The sequence below is a fragment of the Mustela erminea genome, chromosome 1 (assembly GCF_009829155.1).
Source record: "Mustela erminea isolate mMusErm1 chromosome 1, mMusErm1.Pri, whole genome shotgun sequence".
Taxonomy (NCBI): domain Eukaryota; kingdom Metazoa; phylum Chordata; class Mammalia; order Carnivora; family Mustelidae; genus Mustela; species Mustela erminea.
In genome coordinates this window covers 155,031,093-155,045,558 of record NC_045614.1, presented here as the reverse complement: position 1 = coordinate 155,045,558, position 14,466 = coordinate 155,031,093, and the positions used below count along the sequence as shown (strand labels likewise).

At 40.0% G+C, this 14,466-nt stretch overlaps 1 protein-coding gene and 1 pseudogene across 4 annotated transcripts in view; one reads left to right on the top strand and one right to left on the bottom strand.

Moving 5' to 3' along the window:
- B4GALT4 (beta-1,4-galactosyltransferase 4) overlaps nucleotides 1-7,714 on the bottom strand; it is a 29,026-nt gene extending 21,312 nt beyond the window's left edge. The window contains exon 1 of one of the 4 annotated variants that reach the window (XM_032347966.1): nucleotides 7,596-7,714. The gene's annotated coding sequence lies outside the window, so the exon portion shown is untranslated. The other 3 variants (XM_032347975.1, XM_032347952.1, XM_032347959.1) reach the window with 3 other exon arrangements.
- Nucleotides 7,715-12,294: 4,580 nt separating this feature from the next.
- LOC116581881 lies at nucleotides 12,295-12,390 on the top strand (annotated as a pseudogene).
- The last annotated feature ends 2,076 nt before the right edge of the window (nucleotides 12,391-14,466 follow it).

Below are 14,466 nucleotides of genomic sequence, written 5' to 3'. Positions count from 1 at the left end.
CCTCCACCCAACCAGGAGCAAGCTGGGAAAAATCGTAGACAAATATTGCTAAACTGCAGCCCATGGAATTTGGCCAAAGAAAAGAAAATGTATTATAAAAGCAAGGGGTCATTCTTAAGGATTACTTAGAGCTTCACTGGTAACGTGGCTTCTTGAGTGGATCTAGTTAAAAATAATCACTTCCCCCTTTTTCTAAGTCTTAGTGCCATTCTCAAAACCGACTGTCTAGGGAGCCAGCATGAAGGAAGCTGACGTGTAAGGTCTCCTTGGTTCCTGGGAGTAAAAATGTGAGGTGTGAAGGGTCTGTGACATCCATCCAACAGTCTTTCAAGAGAGAGCTCCCACCCAGCCTGCTTATGGGCCAAGTGACTGAAGGCAATCCCTCTCACCATGTTTATCAAGCTGTCAAACATAAATACACACACACACACACACACACACACACACACACACACACACACATCTTAAAACGTTGCCATAAGAGGGGCACCCGGGTGGCTCAGTCAGCTAAGCATCTGCCTTCCGCTCAAGTCATGATCCCGGGGTCCTGGGATCGAGCCCCACATCGGGCTCACTCAGTGGGGAACCTGCTTCTCCCTCCCTCTGCCTGCCACTCCCCCTGCTTCTGTGCTCTCTGTCGAATAAATAAATAAAATCTTTAAAAAAAATGTTGCCGTTAAAAATTTAATGAGAGAATACACCCAAACACACCTGGTACATTCCCAGGAACATAGTAATCATTCAAGCTGTTTACCAATGTGATTCATGCGCAAACTTTACCAGACCGCTAACCATGATAATGTTACATTAACATTAACATGGAATTACATGTTGACACACAGCTAATTTTTATTTTCCATTTCTCTGTTATTTCCTACTTCTCTTTTAATGGGTTTCTAGTACCTTTACAATTGAAAAAATAATGATTTTCAAAAGAAAGTTCTTTTGGGGGCACCTGGGTGGCTCAGTGGGCTAGGCATCTGCCTTCGGCTTGGGTCATGATCCCAGGGTCCTGGGATCCAGCCCCGCATCAGGCTCCCTGCTCAGTGGGAAGCCTGTTTCTCCCTCTCCCACTCCCCCTGCTGTGTTCCCTCTCTCACTGTGTCTCTCTCTATCAAATAAGTAACTAAAATATTTAAAAAAAAAGAAAAAGAAAAAAGAAAGTTCTTTTGAAGGCTGGTAACTCTTGGCTAATGTTTGGGAAAATGTCACTAGATGAGACTTATTTATAGTAACATATAAGTAATTGAGAGACCCTGAACCTCCCCTTGGAAAGAGTTTTCTTTTTCAGTGAAAAAAGTGATAGGAAAATTCTGACTGTAGACAGTAAATTCAGGTAATGTGAAAGAAGTTATTTTAGGGCAAGAAGTATTTCCTAGAAGTCAGCCCTATAGTTCAAAATGATGTTTTCACACGTTTTCTTTTTCCTACTCCCAATGCAACCAGTCCTTTCTGAGCATCTGCTATTAACAGGCATAGTTATAGGCACGAGGGGATAAAAAAGGGAGTTAAGGTAGCGTCCTTACACACAGAGTTTATTTCAATCCTTTCTTAGACTTTGATGACTGTTTGTTTTAAAATATGCCAGCCCCATCCCCTGAAAATGGAGGAATAAATGAAAGTAGATTGGCAAAATACTGAGATGTATTGAAACTAGGTAACAGGTACCTAAGGGTTCATTTTCCTTTTCTCTCTACTTTCGTGTATGCTTGAAATTTCCCCTAATAATGAAACAAATATATCTAGCAAAGAAGATAAGCCATTAACAAAAGATAAATCAGCATGAGCACTAAATACCACTTTTGGAGAATCTCCACATATACACATTTTTGTATCATGGGGGCAGGAGGGAGGATACCAGGTGTCACTTCATAAATATTTACTACTACACATTTATGCACCAGGAAGAAAGGGTGTGGTCTTCATTTAGCAGCTAAGAGTGCCAACTGAGCCTTCCAAACCCATGTGGTTTCCAAAGCCATCTGCAAGCACAAGGCATCTCAGAGTGGGCATGATGCAGCCCCAGGCAAGTGATCCTACTGCCTTGGGCCTCTGGAGCATCAAAGGGGAAAGGCTGATATTTTGCTATTCCTCTTACCCCCATGGAGTTCCTGAGAGCTGTGTTTGCACACACATTGTCCTACCTTCTTTGGGCCTGTGGTATTCATCTCTTCTACCCGGCTTCTGGGTGATCACTGCCCAGACCCCAGTGGTTCCCTGGGTGGGGGTAAGAGGGGGGAATGTAAGGATGACAGCCACTTACAAGTACAAACCATTTAAACTCAAAGACTAAGCTCTGAATGATCAAAACTGGAAGCATTTGAGCAAGAAAATAATGATGGCATTGTATGTTAACCCACAGAAAAAGAATGAATATCCTTGAGTCCATACTGATACAAATGATCAAATAAATAAAAGGGAGGAAAAGGGTAGTTCTTCCAGGAACCTCTCAACTAATAAGGAAGCAGGAGATGGAAAAATAATCACCACTAGGCAAACACTACTGTAAGAACTGTTGCAGACAAGATCCGTCAATGGGTATTAACATGAGTAGGTGAAAATCTGAGGATAAACAGGATATACAGAATTTGTATAGTCTCAAAGTATGTCGCCCAAGATAATTACTAGTTTCCCAGGGAAAGACAGTGGAGAAACACAGATTTCACCTTCACTATTACCAATGATATGACCTATCAACCTCACGAATCAATGATCTTTTAAATTCCCCAAAATAACTAATCAGCACTCTTGAAAATGGTCAAAGTAATGAAAGACAAGGAAAAACTGAGGAACTGTCTCAGATGGAAGAGACTAAGGAGAAATAACTAAATGCAATGTAGGATTCTGGAGAGAATATCATAAAAACAACAAAAAAATTATTAGCAGGTAAGTTAATGAAATTCAAACAATATCTGGAGTTCAGTTAATAGTACTGATAATTGAGCCATGGTTATGTAATGGTCTAATATTAAGGGAAGTTGAGAGTTTCTCTGTACCATGTTTGAAACTTTTCTCTAAGTCTAAACTTAATTAAAAGTTAAAATTTTAAAAGTCAGACTGACTATAACCCAAGTCAACATAGGACAGTAAAATTAACTTCATTCTCAAAGAGAATCACTGTTTTTTTGTATTCCTAGACCTCAAACTGACCTGACACATAGCAGTGCTGAATTTGGTAAATAACTACTGACTATCTAGAATATACTAGTTGAAATACATACGGTCTCACCATCACTCCAGGCAACTTCTAAAAACTGATGAGACAGGATAGGGGGTGGGATGTAAGAAAAAATAAACATTAAGAAAGAAGAAAAAACTGGGGAGCCTGGATGGCTCAGTCAGTTAGGTGGCTGCCTTCGGCTCAGGTCATGATCCCAGGGTCCTGAAATCCAGTCCCACATGTTGGGCTCCTTGCTCAGCAAGAAGCCTGCTTCTCCCTCTCCCTCTGCGTGACTCTCCCCCTGCTTGTGTGCTCTCTCTTTCTGTTAAATAAATAAATAAAATCTTTTTAAAAATTTTAAAAGAAAAGGGAAAAAATTAAATGGGTCTAAAATTCCATTATGGGAACATTTAAAAACTGAAAAAAGCTCACCCCCACGCTAGCTCCCTTATATTTACTAACACCATCACTTTTCTAAGGGTAAAGAGCTTCCTCTCTAATAAATGGTACTTTCTCTTGGTCATGCCCACTACTTTCTGCTGAATATTCAAAAGCAGTGCTTCTCCCTCCTGATTCTGAAAGGAATCAGGCTGTCCCTTCCCATTTGACTGTCCCTCCCATTCTTAAGACACGGGGCACACTGGACCAGAGCCCTCAACTGCAGGCAAGAGCTGCCTGATAACCCTGCATTACCCATTTTAGAGCAGCAAGAGTTGCCCCCAAATGGTCAGGAAACACGAAGTAAATGTAAATTTGTAGCAAAAGACTAAAGTTGTCTTATATAGCATATGTTACACAGCCTAACAGAATCCAAAAGAATTTCTGATGGGGAAGTTTAATGGAGATTCAAGGTATACTTGGGAGTCAAGTTCAGGTACGGCAGAGAGCCTGGAGGGGAGGGGTGGGTCAGAGTTCCCTTTCTGCAGTCATTAGGGGCACACCAATGAGAAGGCTTGACAAGGCCTAAGGAAATGGGAAAAACAAGGCTCTGAAGTCACAAAGAGCTGACTTCAAATTTTGTTACCAGACGCATGAATGGCTTGGGCAAGTGAACAAAATTTCTGAGTCTACTTTGCCATTTATTTAATTTTTTTAAAAGATTTTATTTATTTACTTGACAGAGAAAGAGCACACGCAGGGAGAGCAGAAGGCAGAGGAAGAAGGAGAAGCAGGCTCCCCGCTGAGCAGGGAGCCTGACAGGGAGCTCGATCCCAGGACCCATCACCCATCACCCATGACAAAGGCAGCCTCTTAATCGACTGAGCCACCCAGGGGCCCCTGGCATTTATTTAAAAAGCATGTTTAACATGTGGTTCCAAGTATGCCCCCAGCAAATACAGTGGGAAATCTGTTAAAATTGCAGGCTTCTGGGCCCTACTCCAGAGCTAATGGGTCAGAACACCTAGGCGTGGGACTCAGAAAAATGAATTTTTAACAAGCTCCCCAGGTGATTCTTCTACCCATTAAAATTTGAGAACCACTGAAATGAGAGAACGGGCCTAGAATGTAAGAGATCCTTCAGAAATGTTCATTTTCCTTCTAGTGAAGACAAGCAGTAAGAAGATCTGTGAGGGGCGCCTGGCTGGCTCAGCCAGTAGAGCATGTGACTCTTAATCTCAGGGTTGTGAGTTCAAGCCCCACACCGCTGTACAGATTACTTAAAAATGAGACTGTTAAAATGCATTTGAATCGCTTTCGATTCCATCATTTAGTAACTTATTCTAAGAAAACAATCAGAAAGGCAGACCACAATATTCAAGCCAACATTATAAAAATAACCCAAAACTGAAAAGAATCAGAATGTTAACAATACGAAGCTGATTTAATTAATTACAGTACCTCCATATGCTGGAACATATGCTTTTATTTAAAAAGAGTTTAAAAAACTTAACCACATGGGGGACACCTGGGTGGCTCAGCTGGTTGAGCCTCTGTCTTCTGCTCAGGGCATGATCTCAGGGTCCTGGTATTGAGCCCCAAACAGGGCTCCCTGCTCAGCGGTGAGTCTGCTTCTCTCTCTCCCTGGCCACACACCATTTGTGCACACACCCTTTCCCTCTCTCACTCTTTCTCTCAAATAAATAAATAAAATCTTTAAAAACAAAAACAGGGCGCCTGGGTGGCTCAGTGGGTTAAGCCGCTGCCTTCGGCTCGGGTCATGATCTCAGGGTCCTGGGATCGAGTCCCGCGTCGGGCTCTCTGCTCAGCAGGGAGTCTGCTTCCCTTCCTCTCTCTCTCTGCCTGCCTCTCTGCCTACTTGTGATCTCTGTCAAATAAAAATATAAATAAATAAATAATAAAATAAAAACAAAAACAAACAAACAAACAAACTTAACTACATGGGAAAGTGCTCATGATAGCAAAGTGAAAAAAAAAAAAAAACCAACCCAGAATATAAAAACATACATATACAGTTCCAATTATTCTATGTATGGCGTATATGTCTTTTATATATAAAATGCCAAAAGGCGTGACTGGTGGTTGTTTGTCAATGATAAGATTAGGGAAACTGTGTTTTTTCCCCTGTATGTTGGTTTTTTCTGATAAAATGACTATATAGAGTCCCTTCAAAATACATTAAAATTTAGAGATAACACAATAGACAGGATTATAACTTTCAGTTGTGTAAGTCTGGCAGCAATTCATTCATATAACTTTTAAGAAGATCTGTGCTAAAGAAGATCTGTTCTAAAGAGGCCCCAACATGCCCAAATCTAAACACACACACACACACACACACACACACACACAAAGCAAAAAAAAAAAAAAAAACAACAACAAACCTCAGAGGCTTTCAATAATTTTCAATGCCAGAGAATACTGCAGTCTCAGTTTGAAATTCCTTTTCCTAGGTTCTACTGCCAGACACTTTTATTTCAAGGGTTTGAGGTGATGTTAGGGAATCTCATTTTCAACAGGAACCTAGGTATGTTTGAGATACCACTGTCCCTTGATGGCTTAAAAAAGAGAACAAAACCACCACTGATTTGCTTTTGATGTTCCCACTCTGAATAAAAGATCATCGAAGAGATGGTTAGCTCTCAAATTATTTGTATGCATCTCTGGAAAAAGCACCCATTATTATCAGCTCAGTTTAAAGTATATACTAAATACTTACTCTATCAAGGAGTATATAAAATACAGTAACAGAGCTCGTTTTACCCCCCTCCAAGATTACATGGTCAAACAATTCAGTACTTCTCTCTAACAGATGTTTCTAATCTGATCAAGGCACACAGACAGGAACCTGAAAATTTTTGCAATTTTGTGGGGTTTAAAGGCTAATCTTGCTCTAGAAGATAAAATTCCAAAAAAGATAAACTATGGTCCAATGGAGCATTATCTGCTCCCCTAGAGACACATTCCAACACTCCTGCCCAGCCCTCCCGCCTAGGATTGCACTCCACCCCTCTTTTTAAGCCCTATATCTCAGCCTGGGCCCTAAATAATATACATTCCTATCCAAGATTCCTTGACTTTCTTGCATCTCCAACATGTTATCTTCCTGTCTTAAAAAACTTAGAAATTAAAAAATTAAAACACACATACTCCCTCCCCTCTCGTCAATCCTCAAATTACTATTTTCTTGCTCCTCCTTTTCATCACCAAAGGGCTGCAGAACCCTCCAAGGGCCCTGAGCGCCTCCAGGTCCTCAACCCTCCCCCACTCTAGATCATTTTGCAACCCAACGCACGCCCACTTTGTTGATAATTGTTCTCCTAAAGCTAGCAATCCAAAGGCCTTTTCTCAGTCCCAGTCTTCCTGGACTTTTCCATTCTTTTCAAACTAGAGTTCGCCCTTATCTAACAGAACACCGATCTACTGACACCGACCGAAAGACGGGGGATGGACTGAGAGCCCGACTCCGGGCAGGTGTCCCTGAAGTACTTTAAAATCCAGGTGACTCTGACAACTCGCGGGCCACAGCAGGCCCCAGGCTGGGATCAGCTGATCGGTTTCCTAGGAGAAACCCTGGGAAAAAGGACTCCAAGGAGGAAGGGGCTTTTCCACGTAGATGCGCCCGCGGCAAAAGAGGTGATGGAGGCCGACCCCAGATTCGTGAGGTGACCCCTGAATCTCTCCCCACTTGGCAGCAGCTCGCCTGACCTGCCGCCGGCCCCCCCGATACCCGCCCTCCCCAGCCGACAGCACAGGGAGCGCCTGGGTGGCGCGGGGCACCTGAGCCTCCGCAGGCCCCCAGTCCGGCCCCACCGCTGGGGCAGAGGCCAGACGGCCCCCACCGCGCCGGGCCGCGCCGGCTCCCCGCGCACCCAGCCCCAGCGCGGGACCCAGCCCGGTGCGCCCCACGGCGATGCCCACGCCGCGCCCGCGACCGCACCTCCCCACCCCCCCCACCCACCCCCCCAAAACACACACACTCCGCCCCGGACTGCGCGTCCCAGGCGGCCGCGGAGCCCAGGCCCCGCGTACTCACCGCAGACGCGGCCGCCGTGAGCGCCTCCCGGATAAAGGGGAGGAGGCTAGAGGGGCCATGGGGGCCGCCCCGCCGCCCAGGAGGAGGTTCCCGAGTACGGGCTCCGCCCCCTGCCCGCCCCGAGAGTCGCGTCGGCCGGGTCCTGGGGGCGGGTCTACCGGTGTCTCTGCAAGCGTGGCGCTCCGCCCCCAGCCAGACGGACCCCACCGGGCGTTGGAAGAACTGGGAGGGAGAAAGAGGGGTGGACATGTTGTCTTTTGAGGGCTCTTAAAGCCTTGTTGCTAATAATACTGAGCTAGGTGCTCGGTGCTTCCCACATTCATCCCGGTAAATGCTCATAGAGTATCAGTTAGTTCAAAGAGATGGTTAGTTCTGGTTTTACAGATGAGGAGGAAACTGAGGCTTCAGAGATTATTAGTAAACTTACCTTACATCACTCTGAGAGCTTTCAGTTTTCTCAACTACATAATGCACCAATTTACATGTCTTTCCCATTTCGCAGGACGATTAAGAATATTAACTGAATAAATTGTGAGGAATCCTAACTTTTTCCGAGATACCATAACATAAAGTCAAGACAGAACCATATTTATAACTAAAGATTTAAATGAAAAATCATGGTGTTTTTTTCTGCTTAGGCAGGCAAGATAGCAGGCCAGATTCTCCAGGGTACCCTACTACGCTCGGGAAAGTAAGAGATTCTCCAAGAATTACCCCATCCTAGAAGGAACAAACCATGGGAAGAACCAGAACTGAGTCACTGAATTCTAAGCAGGAGAACTGGGCCTTTAAAGAGTTTCCAAGTCTCCCGTGCTCTAAGCAGAAGCAATAGAAATTCACAAGAAACCGCTTGATTCAGTCTCATAAGATTCACACAAATGCAAGGTAACAGCAATAACAAAATTGCCACAAGTAGGAGGTCACACTTAAGTGACAGTCAGAAGAACTGATACACCACAGATTAAGGGATTCTCTAAGACAGAATACAGGACTTTTTTTTTTTTTTTAATTTAAAGGAAAAGAAGATAAAAGGACATTCTTGGAGATTACTTACCAATTAAGATGGAAATAGAGTACCAGTACTTTGGAGAAGTCTGGCAGGTACCACCTTAATCAAGTACTCAAAGTTAAGTTCACCAGTAGTACAAATTGGCATCACAGGTGAGGTGATTCTAAGGACATGACATCACCTTTATTGTATTCCTGCCAAAAATACAGAATTGGAATTTAATCATGAGGAAACAGATAAGCCCAAATTAAGGGGCATTCTATGAAAAAACTGGTCTGCACACCTCAAAAATTTCAATGTAATAAAAGACAAGAAAAATTTTAAAAACTGTTTTTAGAATAAAGGAGACTAAAGAGATTTGATACATGAATTTCTGGACTGAAAAAAAGTTGCTGCAAAGTATGTTACTGAGGCAATAGGAAGTGAATATATACAGTGTGATAGGATTAAAAGTAGTCTGGAATTCTTTGACATTCCTCTGGGTGAAAAATGGGTGCATATTTCCCTTCCGTGTAAATCTGGGTTAGCCTATGACTACTTTGACAAATGGAATAGAGTAGAAGTAAGGGAGTGCCAATTCTGAACCCAGCATACCTACGTACATAATACATTTATTTATTTACTTATTTACTTATTTATTTATTTCTGAACCCAGCCTTTAAAAGGCAATTTCTGGGAGTCCCTAGATGGTTCAGTCAGTTACTGCCTCTTAATTTTGACTCAGGTCAGGATCTCAAGGTCATGAGATTGAGCCCTACATTAGGCTCCATTCTCAGGGTAGAGTCTGCTTGAGATTCTATCCCTCTCCCTTTGCCCCTCTCCCTGCTCTCTTTCTCTCAAAATAAATACATAAATAAATAAGATCTTTAAAATAAAAGGCAATTTCTGCTTCTTCCTCTATGCTCTTTCTTGAATTTGATCACTGTATTATAGTTATATAGGAAAGTGACTTTATTCTCAAGAATTATTTAATGATTATCATGATGTCTGTATTTTCTTTCAAGTGGTTCAGTTAAAGTCTACATGTGAGAGAGCGAGGGAGAGAAAACATGCATAAATGTGGCAAAATGCTAACAACTGATGAATCTAGATGAAGTGTATACAGGTGTTCCTTGAATAATTTTACAACTTGACATTTTACTCTCAAAAAAGTGAAAATAAAAGAGAAAAGATTAAATCTCAAAGAGGAAAAAAAGCAATGACCTGACTTCCCCTTTCAACCAAGAAGAACAAATAAGGACAAGATGTATCATCCCAACTAAAGTATCTAAAACAAAACAAAACAATAAACAAAATATCTACAACCACAGTTTTTGAGATACTCTATAATTTAAGTATCTCCTAGAACAAAGCAAAAGATTTGTAGAGTTATAAAAATAATACTGAAAGAGGTAAAATTCACAATGTCTAGCATCCAAACAAAGATTATTAATTATGCAAAGATCAAGAAAATACAATCAGTAGGAGGAAGAATAATTAGTGAAAAGCAATCCAGAAAAGAACATTAAGACAATTATTATAACTGCATTCCATACATTCAAAAAGTTAGAGACACAGAAAATATAAAGGAAGACTCAAATTAAATTTGTAGAAATGAAAAATAAAATACATGACAACATCATATAGGCCATAAAGGGATAAATGAAAGTATATATTGTCAACTTCTTATATTATGTGTGAAATAGCATAAGATCATTTTAAGATACACTATGATAGATAAATATATATGCTATAAACCTTAAGCAACCACTAACATAACAAAATAAAGAATTATAATTAATAAAGCAACAAAGGAGATAAAATCAAGTCAAGAAGTAACTTGATTAGTCCAAAAGAAAGTAGGAAACCAGGAAAGTGAAAACAAATAACAAGCAGGACAAATAGAAAACAAACACCAAATCTAACTACTATCTCAAATTAAATGTAAATGGTGTAAGCAGCACAGTGAGGATGAATAAAAAAGCAAGCCCCAACCATATGCTGCCTATAAAAAGTGCACTTTAAATATAAAGACAATATATTGGGGCACCTGGGTGTCTCAGGTGGTTAAGCGACTGCCTCTACCTGGGGTCATGATCCCAGAGTTCTGGGATAGAGTCCCACGTTGGACTCCGCCTGCTCTGTGGGGATCCCGCTTCTCCCTCTGCTTCTGCTTGTGTTCTCTCTCTTTCTGTCTAATAAATGAATAAAAATGAAGAAAATCTTAAAAAAAAAGATAATATAGTAAATAAGTTAAAAGTGAAAGGATGAAAAGAATGAAACTATGCTAACAGTAGCCAAATGAAAAATGAGATTAACTACTTTAAAATCAAACAAACTAAATTTCAGACCAAAGAATATTAACCAGGGATCAAGAAGGTCATTTTATAAAGGGGACAATTCATCAAGAGGAAAGAAGTGTCTTAAACATTTATGAACCTAATATTAGTGCTTTAAAATAAATGAAGTTAAAACTGATAACACTGTACAAAGAAATAGATGAATCCAGAATTATAGTCAGAAATTTTAACACTCCTATCTCAATAATTGCTAAATCATGTATGCAAAAAATCAGTATGGATATAGAAAATTTAAATAATACTATTAATTACTTGACCTGACATTCATACAACACCCAATCAGTAGCAGAATACACATTCTTCTCAAATGCACAGAGAACTCTTTTGGGTCGTAGACTCAATAAAATTCAATAGGATTCAAGTCATACAACCGATGTTTTGACCACAGAAAAATTAAATTAGCAATCAATAATAAAAAGATCCTTGGAAAGTCCCCAACTATTTGGAAGCTAACAACACCTTTCTGTAATAACTGGCAGATTAGGGGCTCCCAGGTTGCTCAATGGGTTAAGCATCCGTCTTCAGCTCAGGTCATGATCCCAGGTCCTGGAATTGAGTCCTCCATTGGGCTAATTGTTCAGCGGGGAGTCTGCTTCCCGCCCCCCCCACCCCCGCTTGTGCCGTCTCTCTCTCTCAGACAAGTAAATAAATAAAATCTTAAAAAAAAAAAAATAATTGGCAAATTTAAGAAGAAATCAAAAGAGAAATTGAGAAGTATTTTGAACCTAATGAAAATGAAAACAACATTATCAGAATTTGTAGATGCCATTAATGCAGTACTTAAAGGAACACTTATAGCACTAAATGTCTCTATTAGAAAAAAAGGTCTCGGGGTGCCTGGGTGGCTCAGTGGGTTAAAGCCTCTGCCTTCGGCTCAGGTCATGATCCCAGGGTCCTGGGATTGAGCCCTGCATTGGGCTCTCTGCAAAGTGGGGAGCCTGCTTCCTACCCTTTCTCTGTCTGTCTCTCTGCCTACTTGTGATCTCTGTCTGTGAAATGAATAAATAAAATCTTTGAAAAGAAGGAAAAAAATAAAAAAGAAAAAAAGGTCTCATATCAGTGATCTCAGCTTCTACCTTACAAACCTAGAAATGAAAGAACAAGGCAAACATAAAGCAGACTAAAGAAAGTAATAAAGACCGAGGCAAGAAACAATGAACTAGAAAAGAAGAAAACAATAGAGAGAATCAAATAAAGCAAAGGCTGGTTCTCAGAAAACCAATAGAATGGACTAAGCTTTAGCTACATTAATCAGTTAAAAAAAGAAGAAAAGACAAATTATCGATTATCAATATCAGGAATACAGCGTTGACATTCCCACATATTCTACAGGTATACAGGATAAAAGGAGGTCTTTTTATATAGTTCATAAGTGTGATGACTGAGTATTCACAATGTTTTGTGACAAGTCAAACCTTGTTATGACTATAACATATTACATCTGAAGTGGGAAAAAAATGATAAAAATAGATTATTATGAACAATAATAACTTCATGTCAATAAATTCCACGACATAGATAAAATGGACAAATTCCTTGAAAGACATAAATTACCACAGATCACAAAAGAGTAGATAACCTAAAAAGTCTAATATCTATTTAAAAAGCTGAAATTATACTTAAAAACCTTCCCACACAAAAATTCCAGGCCTACATAGCTAAAATAAATAATACTAACTCTCTAGAAATTAGTATTTGTACTAATTTTATAGATGGAAGAAATAATCTTAATTCTACACAAAGTTTTCCCAAGATGTTGAAGAAAAGGGAATACTTCCCAACTCATTCTATGAGGCCAGTATTACCCTAATCCCAAAGCCAAAGATATTACCAGAAACAAAACTATAGACTAATATCTCCCATGTATATAGAAGCAAAAAAAAAAAAAAAAAAAAAAAAACACAACTAAACAAAACTTCAGCAAACTGAATTCAATGGCATAAAAAAGGATAACACAACATGACCAAGTAGGGTGGGTTCATCCTAAAATTGCAGAGTTGGTTTAATGTTCAAAAATCAAAGAGTAGGGGCACCTGGGTGGCTCAGTTGTTCAGGGTCTGCCTTCAGCTCAGGTCATGATCCCAGGGTCCTGGGACAGAGCCTCACATCTAGCTCCCTGCTTGGCAGGAGGTCTACTTCTCCCTCTCCCACTCCCCCTGCTTTTGTTCCCTCTCTTGCTATGTCTGTCTCTGTCAAATAAATAAATAAAACCGTTATTTAAAAAAAACAAACAGTAATTCACCATATCAACAAATCCAAGGAGAAAAACCACACAAACATCCCATAGGTGCAAATGCTACATTCAGCAAAATCTAATATTTATTCCCAATAAAAATTTTTGGCAAGCTAGGGACATGAGAGAACTTCAACATGATAAAAGATATTTACAAAATACTGACAACTAACATCATATTCAGTGGTGAAAGACTGAATGTTTTCACAGTAAAATCAGGAACAAGATAGGGGGGAGTCTTCTGTCACCACTTCTATGCAACATTATATATAGATAGAAAAACTCTAAACATAATTTCAACAAATTAAACAATATATAAAAAGGATACTACAACATGACCAAAGGGGATTCATCCCAAGAGGGATTTCACCCTTCAAAAATCAATCAATGTAATTCAAAATATTAGTCAACTAAAAAAGAAAAACCAGATGAAACCAGAAGGGAAATGGTCTTTTTTGTAAATAACGTGATCATCTCTGTAGAAATTCCAGTGTAATATAAAAAAAAATCCTACAAAAACTAATGAGTTTGGAGAGATACAAGATACAACATCAATATATTAAACAGAGTTGAATTCTATGTACTGGCAATGAAAAATTGGAAATTGAAATTTTAAGATAGCATCAAAAAATATGAAAGACTTAAGGATAAATGTGATAAAAGATGTGAAAGGTATTAAACTGAAAATGACAAAATGTTGCTGAAAGAAATTCAAGAGACCTAAATGAATAGAATTGTAAGCTTTGTTCATGGGTCAGAAGACTCAAAATTATGTCAACTCTCCCCAAATTGATCAGTGTGTTCAATGCTTTTCTAACAAAAATCTCAACATGTTTTTCTTTTCCCAGAAACTGACAAACTGAAAATCATAATGAAATGCAAAGGACCTAGAATTCCTAAAAACAATTTTGGAAAAGAATGCCATATGAGGGGCACCTGGGTGGCTCAGTGGGTTAAAGCCTCTGCCTTCGGCTCAGGTCATGATCCCAGGGTCCTGGGATCGAGCCCCGAGTCGGGCTCTCTGCTCGGCAGGGAGCCTGCTTCCTCCTCTCTCTCTCTCTGCCTGCCTCTCTGCCTACTTGTGATCTCTGTCTGTCAAATAAATAAATAAAATCTTAAAAAAAAAAAAAAAGAATGCCATATGACTTTGAGAATTACCATAAGGCTACCATCATTAAAACAGTGCAATACAAGCATAAGGATGGATAGATTAATGGAATAATGGAATAGGAGCACCTGGCTGGCTCAGTCAGTGGAACATGTGACTCTTCATCTCAGGGTCATGAGTTT